At 40.1% G+C, this 13,054-nt stretch overlaps 1 protein-coding gene across 5 annotated transcripts in view; it reads left to right on the top strand.

Moving 5' to 3' along the window:
• The window catches only part of grm8a (glutamate receptor, metabotropic 8a), a 360,407-nt gene that overhangs the window by 196,468 nt on the left and 150,885 nt on the right, over positions 1–13,054 (top strand). The gene's annotated exons all lie outside the window — the stretch shown is intronic.

Here is a 13,054-nt window from a genome sequence, read left to right as displayed (position 1 = left end):
AACACAAAACAAATGAAAAAGCTATTAAGATAACAGCTAAATGAATGAATTAAGCCAATATATTAAGACATGCAAAAGGCTTCGTATTTGAAAAGATGCATACAGATGCAGCATTGAGTCATTTCTAAAATCAATCTTTAATCAAAATGCCAAACAATTGCTTCTTTAAGGAACATTCTGGGGTTATAACAACCTTTGGTCTATTATTGGATGGTATGTAGTATACATTTGTTAGGGACCAGCTAAAGTCTTTCAACAACAGCCATCTGTGCCGCCAGTCAATTTACCACACTGTTACGCCAGATATCACTGTTGGGGTGCTCTTAAATGCAGTGGAGCCACTGCACCATAACATGGTCTGGAGAGCGGGTGAATGGGCATTCAAGCAGGTTAAAGTGGAGAGTGTCAACCGGATCGCCAGATGCTCGTTCTCCAATGTACCATACCTCATCTTCCACTTCCAGTTTCTGACTAAGGTATAGTAATGGGGCGTTTGACCCCCTTGGACCTGCTGACAGGAAAGGTCCCCAAGACGCTGTCCAACGCATCAGTCTGCAGGAGGAAAGGGAGGGGAAAAGTCAGGCATAACAAACGGTGGACCCCACAGAGAACTTGTTGTATGCTGTCAAATGCTACCGGGCACTGCTCTTTCCACTGGACCAGATCTGGAGTTTCCTTTTGGGTCAGATCAATCAGGGGTCTGGTCAAGTCTGCAAAGTTTAGAACCTTCTAGAGTGCCTGGCCAGCCACAACAACTGCCAGACCACATTTTAGGTCTTGGACAGGCTGCAATTGCTAAGGTCTTTTTCTACTTGTGGTCACACATGCCCACAACCCAAGCACAACCCCTTATAATGCACCTCTCGCCATTTAACTGCGCACCTCTTCAGTTTGGTTGTGACCCCGGCCGGCCTCAGTGACTCCAGCACCAATGTCACCCATCACCCTTCACCCTTTGTTAGCCTTCTCATTGGTCCCTTACTGACCAATCAGAAAAATCATTTTCCGTTGCTACTTCCGGTCAGAATATCCAGTTGGACAAAACAAAATTTCTCTCTCGTTCACATCAATGGAAAAAGCGTAGTTTTTATTTGGTTTGTATCGTAATTTAAATCACTGGATTCTTTTTTTTAAACTTCATATTAGTAAAAGGAACACTTGAGAACACACAGCAAACAGTGTAGTGAGGGTGCAGTGTATTTTTATCCCCAAACTGGCAGAAATCCGATCCGTACTTCCAAAACAAAGTCAGCTCGCCAGCAGGCTACAACCGCGAAAGCTTTTATTTATTTATCTTAAAATGGTGTGGCCCAAGCGGTGTGCTTGAGGCACTTGTAAAAGTGACACCCGCTACCCAGAGGAATCACAGGAATACATTTCATCCCAAAACCAACGGGTCAAATTCAGCATTGTGAAAAAGAACATGGTACATGAGGTTGTTTACCTGGACTTAGAGATTAGCTTCAACATGTGGGACCCCATTAACCTTTCAGGAATCCGTACAAAAGAATAAACCGTAGATCCATCTTTCTTTTTCACAAGAATAATAATATAACTACCAAATACTGTAGGATTCTTCTTTACTCTAACATGATTTTCAGTTCCTTCAGAGCCACTTTTCTTTTGTGTTCCAGAAGTCTCTAGAGCTGTGAACACACTGTCACGCTCGGGGAAGTCTCTACATGATGTTGAATGAGGTTTGTGCATCTCCGCAGGGGGGCAGAACACATCAGCAAAACCCTTTTGCGACTGGTAGCATCTGATCTCTCTAAGGATGAGAGATGGCTTTCCCAAAGCAGTGGGGTTGAACCTCTGGAATTTGGTGTTTCTTGGCCCAGCTCAACGCTGTCCTTCACAAAACACATTCTCATACCTGCATGTGAACAAGAAAAAGTTGAGGTGAGTGAGTAGGCCGGGATAGTTGGTGTGTAAGTGTGTGTAAGTCACTGTTAATCTATTACCAGTGAGGGCAGTCCGTTACATTAGAAGTGAGACCAGGCTTATTAAGATAAGAATGAAACAAACCTAAAGCCAACAAATAAGACCAAGCCGTGTCAGTTTTTGTGTCCCATTAGTGTGTGGATGTGTTTGTGCAGTGGAGAGTTGTGTGTATGCAGGCTTTATTACAGCCCTTTCTGATTCTCACTCACTAAGAAGGAACTCAGTTATTAGTGGACTGATGATTTTTCTTATCAGGTTTTTCACTGGTTCATTGGCCTAAAACTCCTGCACATACATACATGATTAAGCAACTTGAGCTTTTGTTTTGTAAAGAAAGTTTTCTTCTAGTAATTAGTCATAGTTACAGCCTGTAGGGAAATATATGTTTTATTCAGACTGATTTGTACTGTACCTAATTTATACCTGGACTTTCCAGGAAGGCAGAATGAAAAAACTTAACAAGATGGCAAAGCTTGCAAATTTAGATTTTTTTTTTTTTTTTTTTTTTTTGGTATTAATTACTAATCCAGAAAAAAACTAAAGTGTCTCACAAGTATTTTTGTATTTTATTTTAAGTTGTCAACCAGTCTCTTCTTGGTGCCGAGGACAAAGATGCCCAGACATCTGAAAATTGATAATAGGCCGCCAAAGGCGTTGTCAAGTGGATGATCTTAAATGCATTGGAAAGAACACCATGGATGTGGTGTCATGCATGAAAATCTTTCTTTCCACCACCTTGGTCTGAGATTTGGAATGTCATCTTGCACCCCAGAGTATCAGCTGTCTAATACATCTCTGCTCACATGCATTATCATGTGGTGACAATGCAACTTCGGCAATGAAAATAAAGTCACTGAGCTGTTCATTGTGATGGATTACCTATTTCAAGCAAGATTTAAGTCTCTGGAAGCTGATTTCTGTAGCGTACTGAATGGAATTAAAGCAGCGGCTGCCTTGAAGATAGGAAATTCAATCTGAAAAGTTTATGGAAAATGGTCAGCAGTAATTTCAGATGTACATATTTTATATTTCATGCAAAACTAATGATATGGTGCATTAATTCGTAAAGCTTTGCACACATGGTGGAGGTTTCTTGTAGAGTTTTCCTTTGATTTTTGCACTTTCATGTCTGACATTGCCCTATTCTTTTTATCTATTTGTGACTCTTTTTTTCCATCCAGGTGGAAGGTTATGTAAGGGTGCAATTTAATAGTGGTAAAAAAGCTGGAAAGACTGGTTTGTATTAGGGCTGGGCGATATATCGAGTATAGTCGATGTATCTCGGCTTCTACTCTGTGCGATGTACAAAATGACTCTATCGTGAATATTCAAGTATACGTTTGCTTTTAGCCACGGGCATTAAATGACAGACTTTTCTCACTCTCTCGTCTCGTCTCTCCTTCTCTGAGACATAAAACAAGGTTCTGCATCGATTTAACGCGGAACCATAATTCAGGCGTTTCTCTTCCAGAGCTGAGAAACGTCACCTAGTGTTGCTTAAATGTGGCCACATGAACTCATTCACTATCATCGAAACAAAGTCAAACAAGACTATATGACGTCATATTTCTAAAAGTAAGTTAAAGTGATGCAAAGTAAAGGAGGAGAGGATGAAACATTGCAGTCCCTACACCTACATTAGTCTGAATATAAAGGTGTTCTAAAGGCCCTCCTGCTCAGAGCAGCTCATCCTGGTAAAACCAGGTAAAACCAGAACATGTTCTTCAGACGGGGGAGTCAGAGATGCAACGTGCACTTTCTGTTTTGAAATGGCACTTTTTACGTTTGTGCCACTCACTGCTTAGTAACTTTTTAATAAATACAGTTTTGGTAAATTTGACTTATTCCCCCCTTTTGCATGAAAGTTTAAAATGAGCATATATTAATGCAGTATGAACAAGAATGTTTTAATGTAGACATAGAATCATTATACTGGTGTGATTGTATGCATCAAAGTGTTAATTCAAGGCTAAGGCAAAATATCGAGATATATATCGTGTATCGTGACATGGCCTAAAAATATCGAGATATTAATAAAAGGCCATATCGCCCAGCCCTAGTTTGTATGCACAGGTACACACGCTATCCACCAAAGTTGGCATTGCACTGTTCTGCACAAACACAGCCATGCTCATTGCCGTGCCCACAAGTGGTTAGTAAATGTTGCTGTTGCTTTTGGCTCCTCAGCTCATAAAGACTTGCAAAGGAAATCCAAGTAATCAGTGAACATGCCGTAAACTGTGAAGGGGATTGTGTGTGTGTCAGGTAGTAGTCACAGTGATAACTCACACCGTGTCTTGATGAGAGGGGAGAGACTGCAGTTGTATATTGCTGGCATTTTATGGCACCACAACACTACTGCTGCCTTGCTTTTTCACTCTACCATCCTATCTTCCCTTCTCTTCCCCTCATTGCAGCTTTCTGCCATTCTTACATTTTTTTTTTCCCTTTTTTGACATCTCAAAGCCAGTCGTTTTCTTTCTCACGCTTTCTGCTTTCTCGTCCTGGTACTCTCCTCACTTTGTGCCATTTTACCGCGGTCTTTTCCATTCTGTTCTCTGGATATTTGCTCTTCCTCCCTCCATCTTGCTGCCTCTCTCTCTTCCCTTTGCCCCTCCACGTCTTCACTCCATCCCCACCCACAAGTTCCACATCTGTAATCCCTTCTCTATTTTACTGCGAGGCATCAGGGCTCTCCAGCGCACAGTGTGAATGCTTAATGAATCTTATGTCTTTTACAAGCGTCCGCCCTCGCTGTTCCTACCACTTTCCTACCACTTTTTTTTTTACCCGTCACTTTCTTTCACCATCCAGCTATTTACAAGGAATGAGAGCTGCCCAAGGGATGCCAAAGGTGGTTTCTCTTTTTTTTTCTTTAACAAGGTACCAATCTTTCTGTAGGGGAGTGTTTATGTTATACGGGGTTCCTACCACAGCATTAATTTGTAGCCATGCTGTGCTGCAGCTCTTCACGTACCATGCAATTTAAATTGGGACATTTAAAAAAAAGTTTTTCCACCTGGTTTTCTTGTTGTTTAAGTTCTAACTTGATTCTTTGTGTATGAATGCATTAGCAGTCATCTTTTGTGTCTAACAAACTGTTTGCATCTCCTGGCTGTTGCCAAGATAGATTGTCGTTCAGTTGTTTTGTGCTGAGGGAGAGTATTGCTCATCGTGCTCTCATGTTGCCAATATCTTCCCTGATCATCCAGCTATTGATTGAGACTATTGCAGAAATGGGTGGGTCATGTCTTTTCCTGTATCTCTGGCTTCTGATAAACAACCCTTTTACCCGGACCACCAATAACACTCAAAATGACTTTCTGATCAAGTTATTGATTCATTTTGTGGCAGAATCACTTGAATGAATGTTCCAATAGGCATCATGTAATGATGCTGGGTGTTTTCCAGCCTCCAGGCCTCATGTACCAGGGATCAAACCCCAAGCCTTATGATTACTTGGAATTATTATTTTTTTAAACTTGGTTAGGTGACAAATCAATAAGGATCTTGGAAAAATGTAAGAAAAAAATAAACTGTGGTTTTAACACTGATTTTTAAATATAATTTGTCATTCTTTAATATTGGCTATATTACTTTCATGTGTTTGGCATTTATGAACATTATTTCCTCAGCCATTTTGTAATCCTTACATATACACATTTTTTTTAATTGAGTTTCACTCCTTGAGTTTCACTCTTTTATAATTGTGAGCACAAATAGAGTTCTGGCCAGAATCATGGCTCCCACCTTCCAACTTCCAGGTTGAAGCCCAACTAGTAGTAGGAAAAGTTGCAGATCATCAACTGACCACCAGGGGCTGCCTTCAAATCTCCATTGACCCCAATATTAAAACGTCCAACCTTTCATCCATGAAAAGTGTACTGGAGCTATTTTTTGTTTGTTTTTTGTACAACATCAGGTAAACATATCCAAAGTACAGTTTATGTGCAATTAGGGGTGTGGACTTAATTGGCAGCCTTCACAGCCAATGGCTCTGAATAAAGACCTAACGGGCTATAGTTATTTATATTTTCAAGGGAATGTGTTTTTTTTTTTTGCAGGTAATTTTACCAACAGACCGTTGTGACGGACTGTGGCTTGGCCTGGAAGTGACGAAGCTTAGCTAAAAGCAGCAACTTGTGTTCATGGATCGTTGAAGTTTCTGATTTTGCCACTGAAAAAATTGGAATGGGGGGTCCTGGTGCAAATTTTTGCTGGCATTTCCACAGTCTCTCCAGCATGAATCAGCAGAAAGAGCCAGGCGACATGGCAGATCATTGCAGGATCCTTCCAGGATCCTCCCAGAGCCAATAAAATGGATGGATGGAGTGGCAAAATATCTTTCTTTATCCACCCATTGTCATTTTCTCCTTTGTCAGGGTCGGGGGGGGGGGGGGGTTCTATAGCTGAAAGTCGGGGATACACTCTGAAGGGGACAACATTCCATCACTGGACCACAGAGAGAGATGTTTGTGTCTCTCTCAAGTCATTTGGCAGTCTGATCAGAAGTTTTTCTAGGTGCACTTGGCCTGTTTGGCTATATATGTTTCCTTCTTCCATTCAAGGTTATGTATGTTTTGAGTTGGCAAATCGAAACTGGCTACTGCAATCTGCCTTGGTTATTTTTTCAGGAGGATGCCAAAGCAATGCCAGGCCAACTGAGAGGTCTGTTTCTAAGAGAGAGTCCAGTGGGAAGTCATTTTGAACACTTTGAGTCTCATTTTTTGGTCCACAGGGTAGGAAAATACATTGACTAATAAACAGGGACTCTTGCCTTTTGGCTTAACTCTTTCTTCACCACAACACACCTGTACAGTCTTCACAACTGTATATGGTACACCAATCTGCCTGTTGACTTCCAGCTCCAATTTTTTTCTTCACTGTCAAAAAAGACCCTATTATACTCACTCAACTCTTTCACTTGAAGCAGCAACTCATTCCCAAACCAGAGAGGGTATCCCCCCCCCCCCCCCCCCCCTTTTTTTTTTATTTCCAGATTAACAACCATGGTCTTGGATTTGGAGAAGCTTATTCTCATCCCAGCCTTCAACACTTGGCTGCGAACCGCTCCAATGAGAACTGGGCTTAAGACGACATTTGTGAATAACTCTTGTTTAACCTATTTCTATGTAACCGTGTGTTCATTGTATTTATACTAGCAGACCAAAAACTGTTTAATTCAATAAACAACAACTTGGATCTTAATAGGTTAAAACTCAACAAACTAAAACAAAAGTATTGGCATCATCTGTGAAAGAATAACAACTGAGCATCTGTGGAGTGAAAGTTGCTTGGTGACTCAGCACACCCATCTGTCCATCCATCCATGAATGTCTCCAGTGATTTAGAATAAATTCCAGCAGCAGCACTGGCCTCAAACCCATACAGAACAAGCTGTCATTGGAGAGAAATGTTAAATCTTATTCTTACATTTTAATTGATATATATGATTCAAAATCTTAAATCCTCAGGGGTATTGAGCAAGCCATAATTTTCCTAGATGTAAACTTCTTCCAGACTTTTTTTGTGATAGATTAGATATTTTTAAGGAAATTCAGACACCAACTACAGCTGGACAGGTTGCTGCCCGCTCTCATTTGCCATATGGTGCAGATTGCATTCACAACCTCCTCGAAGGGCCTCTTGTGTATCCCTGGCTGGTTGGCTTATGTTTTCTCAGTTATCTTTGCAATTGAAAGAGAAACTGTTGATTTGCAACCATGCCAAGCTGTCACACACCTGCCTCTTTGTTGATGTAATGCCATTTACGAGGTTGACCTCTGGAGGAAATCCTGGCTAGGTTTAGCCGGCGATGATGAAAGCGCTTAATCTTTTTCTGTGCTCTGAGAGGAGTGTTTACCCAGACGCGTATATCATGCTTAATGATTGGGTTTGTTTACCCGGGTCTTCACAGTATTTACTGTATTTATGTATGCGATGTAATGTATTCTGCTTGTGTGGTGTAGCCTGTTTGGCATGTGTATAGTGATCTGCTCTAGTGGGAGATGAATGACTCACTGCTAACTCCCTTGTGATGTCTGATTCACTTGATTTACAGACTGCATGTTGACATATGGTCCAAATCCCTGATTTGCAAACAATGTTGATATTCTTCCCTCTATCCTTCACACTATCGACATATAGTCAAATAGTTTTGTTTTGGTCAACACATATGTTTGAAATTTCATGGCCAAGCGGAAATATATAAGGCAGCTTGCATTCTCTGAATTCGTCCTCTCCATCTTCTTCCTCTACTTAGTCTAATTTGCTCTTATCTTCAAGTTGAAATTACTTTCTATGCGTCAGACTATGAAGTTGAGTCTTCATTTTTCCTTTTGCTTCATTTTTTGTCACACATACTTTGTGATCATAGAAATCATACAATAATGGCTTGCTATTAGCTGGGCTTTTAGCTGTATTGCTGTACATATTTTTAGGAAGGATGTTTTCACTGCAATTACAGTTACCCCCCCCTGAATTTGGTTAGTTGAATGCACATTCAATGCTTTTTCTTTGACTTTATTTTCCACACAATCACATAACTGTGGCTTTTCTTCCCTCCTGTTAGGATTCTCTTTCTTAGCATCCAGCTCTACATGATTCCAGAACCAATGTCATTCATCCACTCACCCACAAAAATGCACATCCCCCTATGTTCTTGTTTAATGCATTCTTTTAACGTTACGAAATAGTCTATATATAACATTACAACATCACATTCTATATTGTGGCAACCTGAAGGCAATGAAAGCCACTAGAGCTGCGCAAGCACATTTCATATATGGCCCTAAAATTTGTTGATTTACTTCAGTGCAGATTTCATTGCATTCAGATTATGCTGCATTCATATGCTAATTTATTTCCTTCACGATGATTCCAAATGCTTTTTTGTTGTCACATTCTTCGGTCACTCTAGCACAGTTAGAGCGTTGATTCACCCAGTTTAGTCATGCTGTAGCTACAGTGGAAAAACAGTCCCTCAAGAAATAAGTCTAATATTCCATGAATCTAGTCTAAAATTCTTATTTTAAGCAAATAATCTTTTCAAATGGGATGAATTGTTTTTTTTTCTTAAAACTAGCTAAATAGCCCATAATATTTGTATTTCTTCATTTGAAATTCAGTTTTGCGGTGTGTGGCTACACCTCCACTAAAGTAGTCAGGGGCATTGTGGAGGAGGGGAAGTGGAACTGACTGCCTGGGGCCCAAAGAGATTGTGGGGCCCTTGTTGGCCTTAAAGATTGTGTTTGATTTTTTTTTTTCTTAGTCTCACTAATAACTGTTAAATTAAGTTTCAGGGGAAAAAAATAAGGGTGGAAATATTGAGTCTTTCTCTGAGGCTCTTCTCACGCCTGCAGTTTTGCACACAATGGTTTAGTTTGCCTCACACACAGATTGACCTGCAACTTTCACCACAGAGGCAAATGGTTGAGGCTTTAGCCTCATTGCCCCCCACACATTTGTTTTATTTTTTATTTTTTTTAAAGGAAAATTGAAAGAAACAATGTATTTGATGTGTGGTGAGATTCTCTATGATTTTACAAGTTTGTAAATAAAGTCAACAAAGCGCTGACGACAACTCATTTCTGGTTGTCATAGTGTCACATTTAGCTGTATTAGATTAAATGTATATTTATCATGGCAGTTTAGAGGTTAAGATTATAGATTAAAATTGAAGGGTGCTAGCCAAGATAAATTAGATAATTAAAAATATTTTTTTTTGTATAATAAAAAAAAAGAAAACTAAAATATCTTGTATGTGTAACATTTCCAGAAACAACTACAGGAAGAGACGCTTTGCCAGATCCCTGAACATCATCTCATTACATTCATGGCTGAGCTGAGCTCATGTGGTGGCAACTCAGTTATTTCCAAACAATAATTTCCAGCAGTTAAACTTAGATCCTTCTTAAAATGTCAACATCTTGGTGTGTTTTTTTTTTTTTTGTAGAACAGTATAAAACCAGGACATGCATTTCAATCTTGAAAGTTTCATGTTTGTCCTTGTAGGGAAGTGCTGACGAGGATGGAGGTATTGGACAGAGCAATCAGAGCACTGAGAATTCATATTGAGTGAAATGTGATAATAGCAATTGTTTATTGATTGCTTATGCTGAGCTGGAGACACCAGATGCAGTTTGTTTTTTCACAGGCCCCAGAATTCTTGGCGTAGCCCCTGAAACCCGTCAACCTGAGGCTATGGCTATAGCTTGACTAGGTAGTGTAATTGGACCCTTGTGTTCCCGATAAAGATTCACGTAAAGAGAATCAATCCATTGATCAATCATAGAATGTTACAATCTGCTAGCAATTGTGCCTGCTTTAAGCTTGTCAGCATTGTACTTTTAAGGTTTATTTAGCCACACACCAAAACAACAGTTAATCCTTGGATAGGCCTGCAGCAACACACTGGAAAACTTACATATTGATACATTTTGTATGTCCTGTATGCTTTTGCTTTTCTTCTTCTCCTTCCTATCTTTTCTGTATCTGGTTCTTGCAGAACTTGCAGGTCAAATCCTGTGATAGGAACTGTTGGTTTAGCAGAGCAGGTACTTTTCAGTCCAATATTTTATAAATTACATGTAGATGGCATACATTTCAATTGATCTCCTTTTACTTGGATACAACAAATCTTTGAGTACTGTGTCGCAGAAATGGACTAAGGTTAGGTATCATTTAATTTTTTTTCAAACCGACATCAAAACTGATGAACTTATCTTCAACACTGACTCCTTAATAATACCATTGTTCAATGCCAATGTGTTTAAAACCTGTTTTCACCATACAGGAAACAAAATTAGATGTTAATGAGAGAATTTTGTGAAACTGTAAACTAATTATAGAATGCAGTTTAATTTGAGTTACAGTATATTCAAGCTCAGGCTGGAGGACGGAGTGGAAAGAGTGGGAGTTAGTGTTTATTTGTAAACTGAAAAAAGGAGTAGGGAAGGCAAACCAATGGAACAAGGGCAGTGTCAACGCACCGCTGAGCCTTTGTTTCCTCTGTTTCTGGCTGTATTTCTCCTCTTAATTCTTATCTTGACAGCTTTAATCAACACAATAAGGCTTGCTGTGATTTCATTACGGGATTTTCGCCGCCAGCGCCTTTGAGGAAAGGGAGGGATGGATGGATGGATAATTTTTATAGAAAAAAGGTATGATGAGATCAGGATGGAAGAAGGACAGGAGACGGTAGATTGAAGTCTAGAGAAAGAGATGGGTGAAGTCTGCGCAGAGTGAATAACAAAGGAAAGGAAGGGAGGGTGAAAAGGCAGGGGGTAGACAGCGAGAGCGAAAAGATGAATACATTTGGAGAGCTGGATTAAAGAATCGAGGGATCGATGGTTGGATACTGACACCCCTGCAGAGGAGAAGGCTGAAATAAAGGTGTGATGTGGCCTCTTGATTGGCCCTAAGCAGCATGGGGGCCCATGCAAGAGTAGATCCGTCAAACACTCCCTGGATTACAAGTCAAAGGGCATCCAGCAAAGAGGCTGACCACTTTTGATGCTTTTAAATGGAAACTGAAGCAAACTCAAACATTTAACCAGTTGCCCTCATAAGCAATATTTCTACTTGCAGTGTACAGCGTTTCAAAAAGAGCTATACACGTGGGATCATTTTTCTCTCTCTTTCTCTAAGATAAAATTGCTATATCTCTGAAAATCTACCATCAAATATTGATGGAATGTGGTTTCATGCTTTTATTGTGTGTTTTGCCATTGTGCAAAGGGCTAGTCTCGTACACAAGATTCAAGATGTGAACAGAAGTTTGTGACTGATACAAAATGAACACTATAACTGATTTACACTTGCTCAAACATGACGGCTGCATTGTAAGGTACTAAATGTTGGTCTTGTGTTGGGGAAAAAATAGGTGTGTGGAAAGAAACTGGACTTGTACAAGACTAAGAGTTAATACATTAGACCTACATTTTGTGAGATGGAAGCACATACCCAAACCTCCGTCTGTAAAGTTATTTGTGTACTTTGACAAACATTCATCTAAGAGTGGCATCTTGCCACAATACAGATGCTGCAGATGTCTCTATCCAGCTCCCTCAGCTACAGGATATTGTTTAAATTTGTATTCACTCTTCTAAAGGCTGTGGAGGGTGGCAAAGATTTTTTTTTAAATGCAACTCATCCTCAGAAATATGTGCAGCATCAGCACTTCTTTCGCTCAGCCTACCATTTTCCAAATGGGGTTGCATCACATAGTGAGCAGCGACAGAACCAGGGCTTAGTTCTACCTGTGGTTGGCCCATATAAATCACAAAATACTGCAAAGACTTGAAAATTGACACTTGTACTGGCTGAATAGAATGGACCGGCCACTTAAGATGGACTCGTATTAAAATGGATGGAATCATATAAGCAACACAAAGAAAACTGACATCGTCGGCTAGATCCAGACGGACAGAACGATCTTAGAGACTTGTAATAATCCAGGAGAGAAACCGTTTTCTTTTAAGTTTGACAACTAATATTGTTTGTTTGTGTTCATGTTTGAAATCTGTAGGTACTCCGTGTATTTTTCACCTCCTCTCTCAAAGGGAGCTTCTGACTCTGAAGAATTTGGCTCCATTTCCACAAAAAAAAGAAAATCTAAAAATCACATAACTGGATTGGTCATCTCCATGGCAGCAGGACTCAAAAATACCAAAGCAATGAAAAGGTTCTCAACGGAGCGTTACTAGTTGGTGTCAGTGAATGAGGCTGGTTGGGAATGTTTGTGCAAGATTCATCCTCCAGAGACGGCTGGACATCCCTGTACAAACCTCCGTATGAGAAACACAGTGTGGATGTCCAGTGGAGGGTGGAACACGGGGCTGCCGCGGCTGTGAACAAACATGTGAGTGTCTGTGTTCACGTTGTGTCACTATGCATTCTTGTCAAATTGAGGAGACCTTACAGCACTTGTGGCTCGGTCACCCCAGTCTGCCTCCTCTCTTTACTCTGCTGCCACATTGACTAGCAGGCTATTTACAGGTTTTTCATGCACTGCAAAAACTCAAAATCTTACCAGGAATATTTGTCTTATTTCTAGTTAAAATGTCTCATTTTTAATCAAAACATCTCATTACACTTAAAACAAGAGTCATCA

Source organism: Cololabis saira, chromosome 23 (genome assembly GCF_033807715.1).
Source record: "Cololabis saira isolate AMF1-May2022 chromosome 23, fColSai1.1, whole genome shotgun sequence".
Taxonomy (NCBI): Eukaryota; Metazoa; Chordata; class Actinopteri; order Beloniformes; family Belonidae; genus Cololabis; species Cololabis saira.
The sequence above is the reverse complement of the archived record's forward strand: the minus strand, read 5'-3'. Positions and strand labels throughout refer to the sequence as shown.